Raw genomic sequence first — 18,186 nt, 5'->3', positions numbered from 1 at the left:
GGCAGGAAGCAGTTTTAGGGCTCAGGGCAGGGGGGCTGGGTCTGGGTACTTTACAGTTGTAGAGGACAGTTTTTAGGGCTCAGGGCAGGGTGGGGGAAGGGACGGTGTTAAGGGCTAGGGTCAGTTTTAGGCCTCATGCCGGGGGCGGCTGTGTCGGGTAGTTTTACAGGGGTTGGGGTCAGTTTCTAGAGCTCGGGCCTGAGGTCCGTTTTTAGGGCTCTAGACTGGGGGGGATGGGGATCGGTAGTTTTTGTGCATGTGGTTACTTTTTAGGGGTCAGGGCTAGGGAAAAGGGGCAGTTTTCAGGGCTGGGGGCATGGTTATGAGCTTTTGCACACATGTATCTTTACCACAAAATTGCGTGGTAAAGGTATGCCTGGTAAAGACGTGGTCAATTAAGAGCGTGTGGTTCAAGCATGCGTGGTTCATGCATGCATTTTTTCATCATACAACCCATTTGCGGCCGCACTGTTTAGCAGCATGGCTTTAAAAATGGGCCATGGTGCATCCAGCGCCAATGCACTTTTTTTTTTTTAAGCACATTAGACTTGGCTGCATCATAGCCCTTTTTAAAAATAGATTTTAGCCACACTGTAAAACATTTGTGTTGCTGTACAGCATGGCTAAAAAAACATTGCCAATGCCAGTAGTTCCCACAGGCAAGACCTATTGACTTTCTAAACAACAGTAGCGAAGTGTCACTCCTGGACCCGGTGCACAGTTTTGGATTGGGATTGTCCCACTTTATAATTTAAAAATGTTCAATTTTAGCAAAAATAATCAAGGCACTCCAGCATGTTTGTAATGCTTCATTTATTACAAACATGCTTGAGTACCTCGATTATTTTTGGTATAAATTGAACATTTTTGAATTATAAAGTGGGAAAATCCCAATCCAAAGCTGTGCACCGGGTCCAGGAGGCACTCTTCGCTTCTGTTGTTTAGGATATTGACAAGGTGTGATACCAGGGTAGATCATGCAACTCGGGAGCACGCTAACAAGGAACAAGTCAGAAAAGACGCAAAACAAAGATTAAATGGAAGAATATGGTGTGCACTGCAAGCACTTTTTTGAAGACTTATTGACTTTGCCAATACTTGTTAAAAACATAGCTCTATTTATCTATACTACTATTATAAAGAGAGAACTTGCACCTTTTGGCCAGGTAAACTCGGGAACCACAGCGCCAATCTACACACCCGATACATCTATGAAAATGTCAGGGTGTGTAGATGGACATAGGCTCTATAAATAAAAATAAAAAAATAAATTAAAAAAATTAAAAGTAGTCCCCTGAAAGTAGCGCCGGCCGGGACCTAGCGCTGGCCGCGACGCGACATGCGTGATGACCGCGATGCGACGTGTGTGATGACGACGAAGGAGTAGCGGCGGTGCAGTGACGAGTGGCTGTGCAGTGAGGAGCGGCGGCACAGGTAAGGAAAGGGAAAGTTCAGTGCGAGACTGTGTGATGCAGGGGGAGGCAAGAAGGAGGCAGCAGTAAAGGAAAATGTCGGAGCACGAGTGAGTCGGGGCGGGAGGGGGGCACGAGTGAGTCGGGGTGGGAGGGGGGCGGGAGTGAGTCGGGGCGGGAGGGGGGCGGGAGTAAGTCGGGGCAGGAGGGAGTCGGTGCGGGAGGGGGTCGGGCGGGAGCGGGTGTACTGCCCCCAGCCCCTTTCTGCCCCAGGCAACGCTGATGCGGGCTGCTAGTCTCCTTATAAAATCAGGACTAAAAGTCCCAAAATGCAAAGGAAAAAACTGAGTATGAGATTTGACTCCACCCAGTGGACTATTCGCTGTTTCACTTCTTGCTGTTGGCAGTTGGGTGTATCTCCTCTAGTGTTTTGCATTGAAATGCACAATAGCCTATTTTACCTCAGAATCATGACATATTTAAGTATTTATCTCACTGACATATTATATACAGAAAACAGTTGTTTTCTTTTTTTTTTACTGCAGCATGCTTTTTATAAAAATATTTCAGTCAGTACTCAAATGCATGCTCGATGCGTTAGCTCCATTATTCTTGTTTCTGGGCTCACGCTTTCTCTTTCCTCTTTGACCATTCTTTCTTTTCTGCCCCGGTCTCTATGATTTTCTTTCCCTTCCACCTTTCTTCCTTCCCTGCCCTCAGCCTCGCACCGGTCCTCCTCGGCCCCTCTCCTATCCATCTGTGCCGTAGCACGCGCTGATACTCACCCTCCTTAATGATGGGCTTTCTCCGCCACAGGTCCTCGCCTCGCTGTCGGTCTGTGTTCCGGTGGCTGTCGTTCTCCGCTGGTTGAGAGGAGAGTTAGTTTTGCCTAATGGGTGACAGACGCACGGTGAAAGGGCTGTGACAGGCCATGAAAGGGCCGGCCGAGTCCCGGGTCCAGTTTCCAGGGACAACACTGCCGCTTTGAGTCTGACCTGAGGCCTGTGATACATGAACTCTTTGATGACGTGCCAGGCCTCTGTCGTCGAAGGCCGGGGCCGCGCGCAAAGGCGGGAACACCTGGGTCCATGCATGCATGCAGGCGGGCAGGCCTTCACAACAGAGCTGAACCAATCCCAGAGAACGGAACCCGGGAGCATTAGGAGCCACCAGAGCTAGCAGCTGTGCCTTGCCCTTTGGTACCTCACCCCGGGCCCTGGCACCTCAGAAGTTATGAAGGTGGCAGCAGGAACCGAACGTAGAAGGCTCTTACAGCCACGTTTACTTTCAGTAGCTTCCGCTTCCTCGTCTGCAGCAAATCGGAGGCCCCTTGAGAGTCAGAGGGTGGAACAAGATGTCAGCCCTGTGATGTCATCAGGCTCAATGGGCGTGTGGTATCACTTTTCGCCAGCACCGGCTATTTACCGGGATCGATGCACAAGATTTGCACTGTGGTTCCTAGGCTGGCATTAAGATTCTTATGTTCAGTACACCACGGGGTCCAGACAGGGAAGCCATCTTTGTCTGTACAGTGGAAGCCATCCCTGTCAAGGATGTGACTGTTAGCAGCCTGCCACGCAGTGCTTAATTTGCAAAACAATAAGTGCCAGTGCTGTAGTCAGGAGCCCTCTGCAGTTTGTATCACCCATTGCCACCTCCAGCATTGCCAGTTACAGTACCCAAACAACTACTAACCAGCACACTGCTACAAGTGTGACTATTCCAGGCCTTAAAGCTATCAAAATAGCTTGGGCGGCAGGTATAGTTTGTTATCAATACATACTGAATAAATATACAATTGCTGTTCTGCTCATCTATAAATTATACAAACAGCGCCTCCATGTGAATAAGTGCCAGTGTCCACAATTGAGTTCCGATGCCTACAATTAAGTGCCGAGGCCCAGCACCGGAAACCACTGGCTCAAATTAAGCACTGCTGCCACAGCGAAGCACCTGTCAAAGAGATGTTAAAGAATGCAAACTTCACTAAAACAGACAACATATAACCAGATAGGGAGCAGCAATGCAAGCTTTCCACTCACACAGAGCAGGTGTAAATAGGAAATGTGTGTGGTGATTTGAATCTGTAAACGTTGCTTTAAACACTCAACATAACAAAGCTCTCATTGCAGTTTCAGATAGGTAGTGGAGGTTGCTAAGGACAAGAAGTGGTGGGCAGCGGGGGTGAAAATGAAATAATAATTACCTGTGTACGGTTACTGCCTCTTCTCCATCCTCTTTTGCTTTTGGCAGCACACAGGCTCCCAGACTCCCCTAAGCCAATCACAACGCATGACCAGCATGACAGCAGCATCGAGATTGGTCTGAGTGTCCTGGTTTGTCGCTCAGACAGTGTCTGTGACTGTTCTCCACACGGCTGTGCAACACAGCCGGGTGGAGAAATGCTAAGTGCGCATGACGCTTTGGCCATCCTAAGACGACTGACCAAACTATCATGCGCACTTATGGTGCCCACCACACCTTCTCCCTGCTGGCTGCTGCTGTCCATCAGATAGCACAGCCCAGCCGCGCCCTGGCTCAGTACTGAAAAATAAAGTGAAAATAACATTGTGTTATCATCATTTTATTTTTCCTTTTTGCTCTGCTCAGAGATGAGTGAGGCAACGCTCCTCTGCCTTAATGGAGGAGCCCCTGCTGAGATATTATTCTTCCGGTATGGTTCGGTTGCAGTAAGCTCAATAATATGTAGACGCTTTGGATTAAAGAACCTTGTGTGTTTGATTTATTATACCCAGGTCAACGGAATTTTACGGCAGGAGAGGGCCAAATTATGCGGCAGGTGTTAGTAAATCATGCAGCAAGAAAAGCCAAATTATGTGGCATGATGCAGCACATTTCGTAATAGTATTACTTCATTATTTAGCCGTTCTTAAACTTTGTAACACTGTCTGGTTGGTTGTACCTCATTAGTATACAAAGCATTAAACTTTGATGTGTGAAAAACTTTGAACACATTTGTCCATGTTAGTATAACTTTACCCTACTTTAGTCATGTTTTTGATGTCCAGGCTAACATTCCCCCAAAAAGTGCCTATCTTTGATGCTGCATTTTAGTTCTCGAGGTGTGAAATAATGAAGCAACTTGCTCAGCAAAAAAACTGTTTACATCTATGTTACTTGCGAAGGTTATTCGCTAGTTTTCATGATCCCAGCTAGGCACCTCCTTGTACTCTTCATGAGAACCGTTCATCCGCCAACTACTTGAAAAGTGTATATCAGGGTATAAATTAGGGATGGGCGATAAACCCCATCGGCAGAGTTCACAGAGTTTTGCCCGCTAGTTCAGGCAAAACTCTGCTGCCACATGGAAGAGTTTTATCTCACGCGAGGCTCACCAATATTCATTTGGTGAGTGCGAGCAAGAATCTGCGTCCCCTAGCGCAATTTTTGGGTGCTAGAACACCACTCAGCGATATTCTCTCAACATAGGCGGTTGCGTCAAACGCAACTGTTCGCCTTGAGAAAGCTTCTTCTTGAGGAGAAAATCTACTCGAGCGGCAGAAAGAAGCAGGGCCCTTTGGCGTGCCATGTGATGCCGTTAGTGATGATTTTACAGCGCGGGACAAGCTCCTGGATCTAAAAATCAGCACGAGGGGCCCAATTCCCCCTGTGGAACTCCGTGGAATCTCGCAGAGTTTATGTAACTCCAGAATTTCACGGAATGAAACTTAATGAGTTATGCCCACACCTAGTATAAATGTGACTTTTTCTTTCTTCACTGATCTTGCATCCACTGATGACTTCATTGGGACCCCTGATGATTCATACTATTAATTTTACTTTTGTCAATAAGACTTTCAAACTGGTGGTTTGAGTGGTTGAAGCTCGATACAAGCGGCATCATAAAAACTGTCTTTTTCAATGCACCCTGCTGCGCAGATATCTGATATCACTGTAAAAACATGAACAGTGGGGACGTGTAGGGCTCTTTAGAGCAATATATCACCAACAGACATGTTCATGCACCAAAGGCGGCATAAGAAACAGGAGTGAGACAATAACAATAACTGATCTGGACCTAAGAAAGTGGAACTAAACCTTCAAAGCTAGAACTTACAGGCTTCCGTTGGCAGCTAGGATCTTCCTTAAGGTGGCATGCTTAGACCCAGGCTTACATTGATTATCATCTGAAATGCCACTGATCTCCATCTCTTCCTATTCCTGTAAAGGGCCTAGGAGCCTCTCTCTTCTAGGAGCTAGACTACAACCTACCTTGCATCCACCTCAGGCCTGCGGCACCCTACAGAGGGCCCAACTGTGGTCATCAATGTACCCAAACACCAAGAAAGTGAGTGCACTCCTATGAAGGAACTGCTTCCTTGTATATATTTACTACAAAAGCTAGTCCATGCTCCTATGGATAGATTCTCCCTAGTATTGAGGTGCACTCTGCTCGCTCATACAAAAGCAGGTGGCTACGAAAGGACTGTTGCTCCTGCTAGACACTCCATCAATGGGCTCCTGCACGTCAATGGCCTTGAGCGATCCCCAGTATGGCGGCGTGGTAGAGGCGCCCCATATTGCCTGAGCATCCCAAAACCTGAAAACCGCTGTTGCCTCTGTTACGTAGTTGCACGTAAGGGTCACCTCCTAAAGGCCATCAGGGCTTGGGCAGACTCAATATGAGTCAGGCTAGCTTCTAGAAGTGTGACTCGAAATGAACGGAGTCAGTTGTATGTCATAGTCGCCTCTCAAAGTCAGTCAGGGCTGGGGAAAGGTCAGTAGTGTTTCAATGGCATCTCTGAAAAGCCACTGGGTCTCAGGAACAGTCACCTATCAAGCTTGGCTCTGAAAGATTGATAGATCTGAGGCAGTGTCCGACACATTTTTATGTTTATGTTTAGGGAATTTGTTGAGCGCACGTACACCGAAAGGTCTCTTGAAGCTAATTGGAGGTTGGAAGCCGTCCAGAGTCAAGATCTAGCATTAAGCTTGGGTGAACAGCCAAGTTTTCAGTTTCTTCCTGAACCCAATGTAGTCGGTCATTAGTCTAGTATCGATTGGTAGAGAGTTCCAAAATCTGGGGCCTAGCATAGAAAAGCGTGAGGCATCCATTCTCTTGCACTTGAATCTAGGAGTTGTCAGCAGGTTCATTGAGGCTGATCTTAAATTCCCTTTGGTAAGGTACAGTGAAATCTTTGTGGAGATGAATTTAGGGCCCCTATTGTGGAGTGCATTGAAAATCATGCAGCCTGTCTTGAACATAGGCCGCTGAACCACGGGAAGCCATTGAAGCTGCTTCATCAGTGGCTTAGTGTGGCAGTGTCTTCGTTGCTGGAAGATTAGTCTGGCAGCTTGGTTCTGTATCAGCTGCATTCTGTGGGTTTGATTAGCTGGGGGACCCAAATAGATAGCATTGGCATAATCCAGTCTGGACATGGTAATGGCCAGCATGATCAACATACTTGTCTCCTTAGTAAAGAATCTCCTGATTTTCCTAAAATTTCTTAGTAGATGATGCATGATGATGTGACCAGGCTAATCTGTGCGTGCATGGATAGGTTGGCGTCAATTTGCATGCCCAGGCTCTTTACAGAGATGTTAAGGATATGTGGAGTGCCTAAAGTAGCCGACCAATGGTCTGGCGTCCAATGGTGGAGTCTGTTGTTTTAGATGACTATCTCTATTTTATCAGAGTTACGTTTGAGGTGGTTATGACTCATCCAGTCTTTAATAAATAGCATTGTGCTACGAAAAAAGGCATTGGACTCCTCTGTCTCATCTATTGGGAAGATCAACTGCATATCGTCTGCTTAGTTATAGACCTTAACCCTCCTCCATTGGATGGAGTGGATCAGGGGGCAGATATAAAGGTTGAACAACTGGGGGATAGGGATGAGCCCTAAGGTATACCGCAGGTATTATTGACCCTGGCCGAAATAAAGGATGCCAGCCTTACTGACTAGGTGCGATCCCCCAAAAATGAGATCATCCAGTCCAGGGCTGTTCCTCTAAGGCCTGCCGCTGCCATTCTATCCCCTAATGTTGTGTGAGCCACAATATCAAATGCAGCCAACAGGTCGAATAGGACTAATGCCTGCGTGCACCCCTTGTCTACTCCCTTCTTCAGGTCATCTACTACACTTAACATGACTGATTCAGTCGAGTGTGATCGCCAAAAGCCTGCCTGATGGGAGTCCAGGAATTTAGTCTCTTCAATGAAGGCACATAGGAGTTTAGCTACGTGTGCTTCAAGTACTTTTGCAGGATATGGGAGGAGCAATATGGGTCTATAATTGCTCAGTTGGTTGGGATCCACTCCGACTTTCTTTTGAAGCGAGACTAACACTACCTCTTTGAATGGCTGTGGAACTGTGCCTTGCTCCAGGGATAGATTGAGCGGGGAGAGGAAGGTATCTGGGAAGGATCACTGAAATAATATTGAGGGACAAAATATCGACTTGCAAAAATATCGTGGACAAAATATCGACAGTCAAAATATCGAGTTTGTATCTACAAACAGGTAAGTACAAAAATATCGAGTACAAAATATCGTTTACAATAATATAGTTGTAAAAAATATCGACTTTATTAAAAACAGTGTTAAATTAAATTAATATTCAAATTTAATTACTAAAATATACTTAAAAATACTTAAATTATCTTATAATAATTAAATAATAAATGAAAATAATAAAAAAAATTACAATCTTATTTGTTAAAACATATATATATATAGTAACATACTATAATTAAATAAGATACTATTATATTACCGTACGATACCAGAAGTGTAAAAAATACTATTCCCACTCCAAAGAGTGCAAGCGTAGGGAAAGCGTTGGATAGCGTAGGGGTTAAAATTACTATTCCCACTCCAGTGGGTGCAACAGTAGGGAAAACTGACCCTGAACCCAAAGAATACCCCTTTACCCAAGAACTGAAAACTGACCCTTAACCCTAAAAATACCCCTTTACCCAAAAACCCAAAACTGACCCTGAACCCTAAAAATACCCCTTTACCCAAAAACTGAAAACTGACCCTGAACCCAAAAAATACCCCTTTACCCAAGAACTGAAAACTGACCCTGAACCCTAAAAATACCCCTTTACCCAAAAACTGAAAACTGACCCTGAACCCTAAAAATACCCCTTTACCCAAAAACTGAAAACTGACCCTGAACCCTAAAAATACCCCTTTACCCAAAAACTGAAAACTGACCCTGAACCCTAAAAATACCCCTTTACCCAAAAACTGAAAACTGACCCTGAACCCTAAAAATACCCCTTTACCCAAAAACTGAAAACTGACCCTGTACCCTAAAAATACCCCTTTACCCAAAAACTGAAAACTGACCCTGAACCCTAAAAATACCCCTTTACCCAAAAACTGAACACTGACCCAGAACCCTAAAAATACCCCTTTCCCCACAAAACAAAAACTGACCCTGAACCCTAAAAATACCCCTTTACCCAAAAAACCAAAACTGACCCTGAACCCTAAAAATACTAATTTACCCAAAATTAATTAATATTATTTAATTACCAATTAATTATTAATTAACAATAACAATAAAGTAAATATATTAGCACATTAGCTGTAATTAATTTAATTTAATAATTGATATAATTTTTTCCCAATTAATTAATTAACAATAACAAAAAATTATACATATAAATAAATTACTCTAATTAATGTAATTAACGAATTAATATTATTTAATTACCAATTAATTACTAATTAAAAATATGTACAAAATTATATTAATTAATTAACTAATTAATATTAATTAATTACCAATTAATTATTAATTAAAAATATTTACAAACATATATTAATTAATTAATTATTATTAAATTACTCCCCACCCTTATCCCCTATTAACCCAACATCCCGCTCCTAAACATTAACTACAATTTATATTATTATTAATAATTTTTTTTTTAACCTTTTTTCTACATATTATCTATATTTTTTACTTTGACTATTTATCAATATTTTGTCTTGTCAATTTTTTTGAGTCGATATTTTTGTACTCGATATTTTTTATCATTATTTTATTCGATATTTTGACCAACGATATTTTTGTTATCGATATTTTATTGTTGTCGATATTTTTAACTCGATATTTTATCCATTCGATATTTTGGAGTCGATATTTTGTCTGTGCACCATCTGGGAAGTGGACAAAAATGTATTTTGTATGGACGACGGACAAGGGTCTTTGGGTGAGCCAGATTTTACCTTGTTGCTTAATTCTGCCAGTCGATCTAGGGTTATGTTATGAAAGGTAGACAGTGTTGCCGGATTGGTGAATTGCTGATGTGATTTCCAGTCCTGTGAACTAAGGGTGATAGAGTTTTGTATTGCCTTGATTGTGTTCACAAAGGAGTCGTTCAAGTCATCACATAAGGTCTGGAAAGGAGTAATGGCTGGTGTGACACAGTTGGGGTTAGAAAGTTCTTTAACTATCTTAAAAATGTCTTTCGATTTATTTTTGGAACTGAGAATTTTGTTTGTGTAGAAGGCATTTTTTGCCTCCAAGATAGCAGCTTTATAATCAATAAGAGCTTTTTCATATGTTTTCCTTGCTGCAGAAGAATAGCTTCTCCGCCATTTCCGTTCCAGCGGGTTTTAAGCTTTGAAAATTTTAGCTCACCGGTGAACCATTTAGAGGCCTTGTGCCGCCTCATACTACTTTCTTTCCTTTGTAAAGGTGAATGAATCTCACTCGCTCTTAATTGCCAGTTGGTAATAGTTGTCTCCAACTCATCTCCAACTTGTCTGAACTAGGCCGAAGTGTAGATTTTAGGGTGTTATGGAATTCTGGCAGACTGATACGGTTATGGTCTGTGGGGATGTCTGGTTCTTCTCTGTGGGAATTAACTATTGGAAGGAAAACACTATAGCTAGATATATGGCTGTCACTGGCCATAGAAACAGACACTGACAGCAAAGCGGTGCCTCTCACTGACCACAAAAACGTATACTCGAACTCCAAAAGAGGTGCAAGTCACTAACCATAGAAACACGCACAACAGAAAGACAAGACCCTGACACTGACCATAGAGACATATGTTAAGAACACAGAGAGCCCGCTTTCGTTGACATAACATGACAACTGATGCTCCCGGAAGGCTGATCGCTAACCTTATGTGTAAGAATTGGTCCACTACACGTCACATTGTGTCAATAAAAGGGCCTCTTAGTGCTGCTGGTTCTCTGTGGTGCTGTCCATGTCATTTCAAGGTAGCACTCGCAGGCAGGAGGCAGAAAGGTCTTGTGTTTATATTTTTCTGTGTTCTGCCCCATCACAGTGTATCATCGAGGGCAAAAATGGTGCGAGGATTTTCAGGGTTATAAGTAAAATACTATTTTGTCTTCAAAGCTCTCCCTATACACAAAACAATCCTGTATTCTGTCCTGTTGCTTTAATTTGGTGCCACCACAACGAGGGTCCATAAGACTGCAGCCTTTATTCACCTTATACAACCGCCGACACTGGCGGGAAAGGTGGAAACATTACCTCCTCGTTAGTCTTTCTCGCCACATGACTAACAAAGTGAGCTTCAGCTCCACACCAAAACCCTGCAAAGAAAAAAGTCAGCCTCCCATGCCTCCCATCCCTTCACAATATGGCTGACCCATTACACCCTGACCTCTATAAGAGGCGGGCCGGCCCAACCCATCAGCCTGTTTTTTTAGTTCTGCGCTGCAGATTCTCCAGAGCGTCTTATCAGGTAAGTTGGGCTGAGGTCCTGCTCCAGCAGGTCCCAGTGCCCTGGGGGGAAGCCCTGCTTCAGCGGGCTCACTCTCTGGTTCCCCCGCCTTCTGGCACTCGCACTGACCCTTTGGGTTCACTGCTCTGCTCTAGTGGGCTCCTAGTGCTTGCGGGCTTTTGAGAGTTCTGCCCTGTGCCCCCTCCATTTTTTGCTTTCTGCCCTGCTTTAGCGGGCTTTCTTATTTGGGCCCTACACCGAGTGGGACAGCTGGCTGAGTCTGGCGGGGTGTGGTCATCTCCCGGGTGGCTGCGGGCTTCCTTTTATGACTCGCTTCTTCTCTGGGTGGGTGTTTGTTGACTCTTACGCCATGTGGTTCAGGCCCTTCCCTGCATTTCACGTTCTACGCTTCCTGATTTTGTACTTGGCACTAATTGCTGTCATGTTCTACCGTCTTTGCTGTGGTTGGGCGCTTGCTTGCGTGTCTGAGGCCACGGCCTGCCAGTCTGGATTTCTCTCCCCTGCATCTATAGATCACCTCGGCCAATCTCGATTAGACTGTGTGGCGGGCCGGGGTGCTGCCTGATAGGCTTGGGAACCCAGCACTTTCCTTTGGCTAGACTGCCATATGGTTCACTGTATCTGTATGCATGCGAGCCTTTCAAACTTACGGCCCAGGCTGGGGAGTTTTCCCTTGCATGCTGTCCTCCTGTTGGCGGCGGCGCTCCTCCATTTTTGCGGCCGCGCCCCCATGTCCCAGTCTCCTCAGCTTACCTTCGGGTGCTGGGGCAGGTACATTCCTCGGCGCACCGGGGTCCGCTCGAGAGGTTCGCGGGGGTCTGCGGCATGGCGGGTGCTGTTTCCCGAGGTCTCCGTGGGTTGGGGCGGGGCTGTTGGCTTCTCCTCCTGGTTCCGCCATTGGCAGCGGGCGATCCTTGTTGGCTGGCCTCCGGGGGCGGGGCCTTGCTCACCCAGCTTCGCTCGGGGCTGTTTCCTTCGGGTGCTGTCGATCTGGCAGGCCGGACTGCCTTATTTGCTGCTGCAGTGGTGGTGTGCAGGTGCCCCACGTTTACGTTGTTTTTAGGGTCATAGTGGCCCTGTGCTGGACTGCGGGATCACTTCCTCTGGTGAGTGTTCCATTCCTTCCCGGCTTTTCGTTCCTTGTGATGTGTCACTTGTCCTCTTGGGATTGTGATTCTGGGTGACTCACTGCATTCTCCCTGGGCTGATGGTTAGCGCTTTGTTACCTTCAGGTCAAGTTTGCGCTGTTTGAGGCTGGTAGATGTGTGTGGTTCACTACACTCGTTTACAGTGACAGTGCCTCTCTCTTTTGTTATGTGATGACGGCTTTGGGTGTCCTTGTCGCTGAGTGACTGGGTTCCAGTCTCGGTTCCTGCGCTCGGCGTTCCGTGTCTCTGTGCACTTCACTTATTCTCCCAGTGTTCCACTGTGGAGGCCTGTGTTCCTGGGTCTCGGGCTCTTCTCTTGGCGCCACTCAGCGTTTTTTTTTTGGTCTGTGGGTGTTGATTGTGGGCCTTTGGGCTGCTGTGGTCTTCTGTTCTTTGGTGCCCAGTTTCCTTCTGGGTGTCCGTGCTCGTCGGGTTCCCAGGTTTGATGCCGTATTACGTGCACTTCTTGACACAGTGTTGGGCCCTTCCGGGCGATCTGTCTTTCCGCCGTGGCCCTTCGGCCTTACCTCCCTGTATGCACCTGGTCTTGTCTGTTCTCAGACGTTAGGCATGGTCAGGGCTGGTTGGGAGTCCGCCTGAGAATACCAGGTGTTGTAGACATGGTGGTTCTCAGTTCCTCTTGTTAAGCTGTGTTTTTTGCCATGTATGTGCTGGTTGTTCGCGCTTTCTTGGGCCTTTGGCCCGGTGGTGAGTGTGTTTCTTTTTCCCAGGCTTCACTTCCGGGTTTTGGTCCGGCGGTCCTTTCTTCCTGTGTTCTCCTGTCGCCACCTGCTCTCCACGGTTGTTCCTGGTAGGTCCTGGTTGGTGTGGCCTTAGGGGTTTCCGGTGCTGTGGGCGCCTACATGTCTGATGGGGGCGGTCCTCTGTTTGCTCCTGTTCTTCCTCCTCGGGCTGCTTCTGTGGTCTCCAGGTTGGCTTTTGGCTTCTGCTCCTGTTGTTGCAGTCTGGCTTTTCTTCCATGGGCCACGGCGGTGGTTTCCCCTCCTCCTCCTGCTCCATAGCTCGGCGGGCGTCCCTTGCGCCCTCTTCCTCGTCGTGTGGTTCACGGTTCTCAGCGGGTGCAAGTGGTGCGTGTTCACTTCTGCTGCCTCCTGAGGGCTCTGGGGATGCCAGTTTGCCAGTGGTGTGCGATGTTGTATTCCCCACATGCTCCCGTGCACAAGTTGTGGCTGGTGTTACCTGGTGGGGTTTGGCTGTTCCTCACTGGAATGGCATGGTGTGCCAAAGTGTTCTGTGGATTTAGTCCCAGTTCTCTTGTACTGGGGTGAATGCATGACGTTGTTCTGCTTTCTGTCCTTCTTCCGTGCTCTCCTTATCACTGGTTTCCAGCATTCCTGGCATAATGGGTCCGGTCCCACGTGCTGTGGCTCTGTGGTTGATCTCCTGCCTTGGGTGGCTGTCCCCCTTCGTCTGGTTGTGTGTGGCCCCCTGGCTGTTCATGTCTGGGTTGTCTACCCTGGTGATGTCCTTCCGTAGAGTGGGTTTTGGGCACCCTGTGCGACTGGGAGTGCTTGCCCAGTCTGTCCTTTGGGGGTCCTTCCCGTCTGGTTGGTCCCGGTGCTCTGTGGCCTTCCCTGGTGTTGGTGATCTCTCCACCTCTGGGGCGTGCTTGGCTCTGTGCTGGGTCGGTTGGTAAATTTTTTGGCAGTTTCTTGTCTGCCTTCTGTTGGCCGTTTCCTGGCTTGTTTTTGCCCCTGTCTCGCGGGGGCTTCTTGTTGCTCTCCAGGGCAGTTTGTACTCTGCCTCGTTCCCTGGGGGATTTGCTGGTTTGCCTCGGTCACTCTCTTCCAGTTTGTGTCCTCGGTGCTGGCTTTTCCTGCCTTCTCGTCCGGGCTCCCAGCTTCGCGCCTGGGCTTGTTGGCCTGGCCGGGATGTTTGTCCTGTTGGTGGGGCTCGCCTGGGTGCTTCCCGATTCTGCTCCTGTGGATAGTGGCTCCGGGTTTGCTCCCTGGTCCGTGTTGGGCCTCTGTGGGCTTTGGCTTACTAGGTTCTGTGGTTTAGTGTCCTGCCACGGTTTTTTATTACCCCTTGGGGCTTTTGATTGTCCGGGGCTGCTGGTTTTTCCGGTTCTCTTCCCTGGTCAGGGCCTGACACTCCTTGTGCGGATTGGGTCCTGTTCTTCTTTGTCCCAGGTGGGGTACTGGGTCCTTCCAGCTTGGATTTTCTCCCTGGGGGTGTTGACTTTCTCGGGCTCGTTCTGCCCAGCTGTTCTGGCTTTCTCGCCTTTGGTAGATTGCTGCCTGTGGCCTTGCCCCTGTGTTCACTCCGGTTCCTGTCGGATCTTCGTTTTTCGGCTGGGTCGGTCCTGGGTGTTTGTTTGAGTCACTGTGGCCTAGTGGTTATGTTGGCAGGCTCTTCCACCTAAGGTCATGAGTTTGTGTCCCGAGGTATGTTGGCTTTGCATCCTGGGTGCTCGCCTTGGCGGCTCCTTTGTTGCATGCGGAACGTTGCGGGCGGTTTACTTGTCCCCTGCGCTGGGCTGTCTCGCTCGTTCTGCATTCCCCTTCCTTCCGGGTTTGTTGTGCTTTATTGTGCATGGGTCCCCCGGTGGGTGTTCGCCTTCCTGTTTGGGGCTTGGCCTTGGTCCTCTTTGGTGCCCTTGCTGTCGGGTTGCTTTGTTGTGGTTTCCTGCACCCCCGGGTCTGTTTTGCTTTGCACCTTCCTGGGCTCTCTTGTTGCTGTCACGCTCCCATCCTGGGATCCTTTGGGCGGCTGTGATTTGTGTCCAGCCTGCCTCTCCTTGCTGGTGGGGCTTGGGTGCCCTTCATTTTCGTTGTTCGGATGGAGTGCTGGTTTTCTTTCTGAACTTCCGTCCGTTCTTGCTGCTCCTGCCGGTCTGGGTTCCCTCTGCTTCCTTTTACTTCTGCCCCTGCTTGCTGCCAGATCTGGTGGTTTTTGTTTTCTTCTCCCCTCCGGTCATTGGTTTGGGGGTGGTTCGACTCTCTTGCTGTTGGTGGTCCACCGTGTGTGTGGATGGGCTTCAGTCGGACTGAGTCTCTTGCTGCTGTGGCCTTTTTGTTGGGTCACTGTGGTGGGGTTGCCCCCTGTTTCTTCAGTTCCTATGGTGCCCCGGAGGCTCATGGTCTGTTTGGGTTTTTGCTCCCCTCTCGCTTTGGGCTGTCCTTTGGGCAGTCTTGCCGTATTTGGTCCAGCTTGCTGCTTTCTGTTCGAGGGCCTGTTTGCTTTTTGGCTCCGTGTGGTCTGGTGCCGTGCCTTCTCTGTCCTCCTTTGTTCTTTGGTTGGGGCACTTTTTCTGTGGGCAATTTGTGTCTTTGGGGTCTGTTTTTTTGGCGCTACCAGGGGCTTTCTGTCCCGGGCTGGTCTTCCTGCTCGTGGTTGCCTCTCTCTAGGGTGGTTCTTCCACTCGCTGACCTGTTGGATTTTGCCCTCTTCCCTGGGGGTCCCATCCTGGTCCGTTGGTTTCTTGTGAGTTTCCATGAAGCTGCTTGGCTTTGGTATGTGCTCACTTTGTTAGTCATGTGGCAAGGAAGACTAATGAGGAGGTAATGCCCCGGTTACTTACCGGTAACCTTCATTACTTCGAGTATAGTCTTCCTCACCACATGAGTTCCCATCCCTCCCTCCCTGTCTGGCTATCGGCTTCATGTTGTGCTTGGTAGTTTCAGGCTGATGGGTTGGGCCGGCCCGCCTCTTATAGAGGTCAGGGTGTAATGGGTCGGCCATATTGGGAAGGGATGGGAGGCATGGGAGGCATGGGAGGCATGGGAGGCTGACATTTTGCTTTGGATGGTTCTGTTTTGGAGCTGAAGCTCACTTTGTTAGTCATGTGGTGAGGAAGACTATACTCGGAGTAATGAAGGTTACTGGTAAGTAACCGGGGCATCTTCAAAGGAGTATTCGAAAGAGGACAGTGGGTGCTTAGAAGAGAGTCACCGCAGAAACTGGAGGTAAAAAGAAGAACCTATACCAGGTAGTCGACATGAAGGAGGAGAAATCGGACTGTTTCCAAAGCTTTGAACTGGAGACGAATAAAATTATAGTGGAAGAGGAAATGTATTTAGACCCAGTTGGTTATATTGAGTGCAACAGGACTGGTCCCTGGCACAAATTGCATATGAGAGAGGGAGAGAGGACTGTGAGAGCATGTGCTTGGGCGTGTGTTGAAACTTGAAATATATTTGTCGGATACTATAAGACGGAAACATGTCTATGAGCTCTGCTTTTGGTTAAAGAAATGTCTTCGCATTGAGTAGGAACTTTTTTTCTTTTCATTTCGAGGAACAGTAATAATGATGGCAATTTATATAGTGTTCTGGCAAATACTACGTGCCACCTGACCAGGCCCAGGTGTTTGCCTTTGTAGCAGCCGCCCTGGCAGCTGTGCATCCGGCGCTGGCAAACACCTGAGGAAGGAGGAGGCGGCGCATTCCATTGGTGCCCGAGACGGGGGACAGTGGAAGAGGTACGTGGGGGGAAGAACAAAGTGCGCGCGCCTATGGCTCGCGCCTGGCCCGGCTATCCGCACCTGTCCTTATCGCTGCCCCGTCAGGGATGACGATGGAGTTACCTCCAAAGGCTTCTTCCTAAAAGGAAGCCAGTGAGCTGAGCTTTCACCGCAGAGAGGAACTCTGGGGCTACAGGTACAATTGCTCCGTTTAAGCGCCTCGCAGCGACTAATCCCCGCGACGACAGCTTTATCTCGGAACAAAGGCGGAGAGGATGTGGACCGGAAGACGGTCGTCCGGCCAGGAACGGGGAGCATCGTCCGGGACGGAGATGGATACTGTTTGCAATAAAACGAGAAGAAATTAATAGAATGACGCACACCCCGCGCACAGGTGCTGGTGGAGCAGAGGTCCGTTTTTTTTCAAAATCATTTTGCAATATACTTGGCGCGAAGTCATATTGTGCGCATTTACGTGTGACTGTGGAGACATCAGAAGACGTTTCTTGGGGAGCTGGAGAGGTGGTGGGGTGAAGGGGAGTATTGAACGACTCAGTATCAAGCATACTGCCCAGTAACTGCCCACTGCCAGAGGGCCTGGTCCAGTGACTGTGTTTTAGCCATGGGACTAGGGTGCATGACATCTAACCTCAGTGCGACATGTAATCTCAGCCTGCTGGAAATAAAGAAACACCATAATGTTGGGTAGGACCTACACCACAGTTGCAATTCCCTGGGAAAGGCGTTCCCTTTGCCTTGTCCTCAGAATGACTGACCAGTGGTCTAGTGGACTGCTTGGAAACATAAAACCAGGAGCAGCCACATCTACCCACCCTCCCAACAGCAGAAGCAAAGGCATCTGTGACCTCTGCACCACTCTAGGCCACAGCACTCCATGTCACTGGAGAAGAATTTTGAGAGACATTTTTTTTGAACTGATGAGAAAAGGTGAGGAGCAAGCTCCGGATCTGCAAATGAAGGCAAGGAAAGATAGGAAATGACTTCAGGTTGCTTGAGTGACTCTTATATTCAGGCTGCAGCTGTCACTTTCAGGGCAGGGAGGGGTTGATACGGAGCCTTATGTTGCAATCTATTGGCATGCAGGGGCAGTGCTAAAAATGTTTCAATTTCCTGTCTGGTGCCTGAGGATATTTTAATTTTGAGTACTCTACAGATAAAATTATCCATCAGAATATGATTTATATGAGACTGAACTCCATCACAAGTTTGACACAAATATATTGCAGAATTTTTAAGCATGGAAACCTTTTATCCAAATTTTGAAATGGCTTTTGAAAGAAGGTTCCACATTTTTTATTAGATGAAAAACAATGAATGAAAGTACACGAGGTGAAAGTTGAAAGATATGACTTGATTTGTGATGTTTACTTTGTATAGGTTTTCGAGGAGCTTGATTTTCGATGATGCGAAAGAATTAAGAATTTGATATAAGGCAAGTTCCTCAAACAATCCTAAACAATAACATTCAATTACGTGT

Source organism: Lissotriton vulgaris, chromosome 9, assembly GCF_964263255.1.
Source record: "Lissotriton vulgaris chromosome 9, aLisVul1.2, whole genome shotgun sequence".
NCBI classification, from domain to species: Eukaryota; Metazoa; Chordata; class Amphibia; order Caudata; family Salamandridae; genus Lissotriton; species Lissotriton vulgaris.
This window is presented reverse-complemented; position numbering follows the sequence as displayed.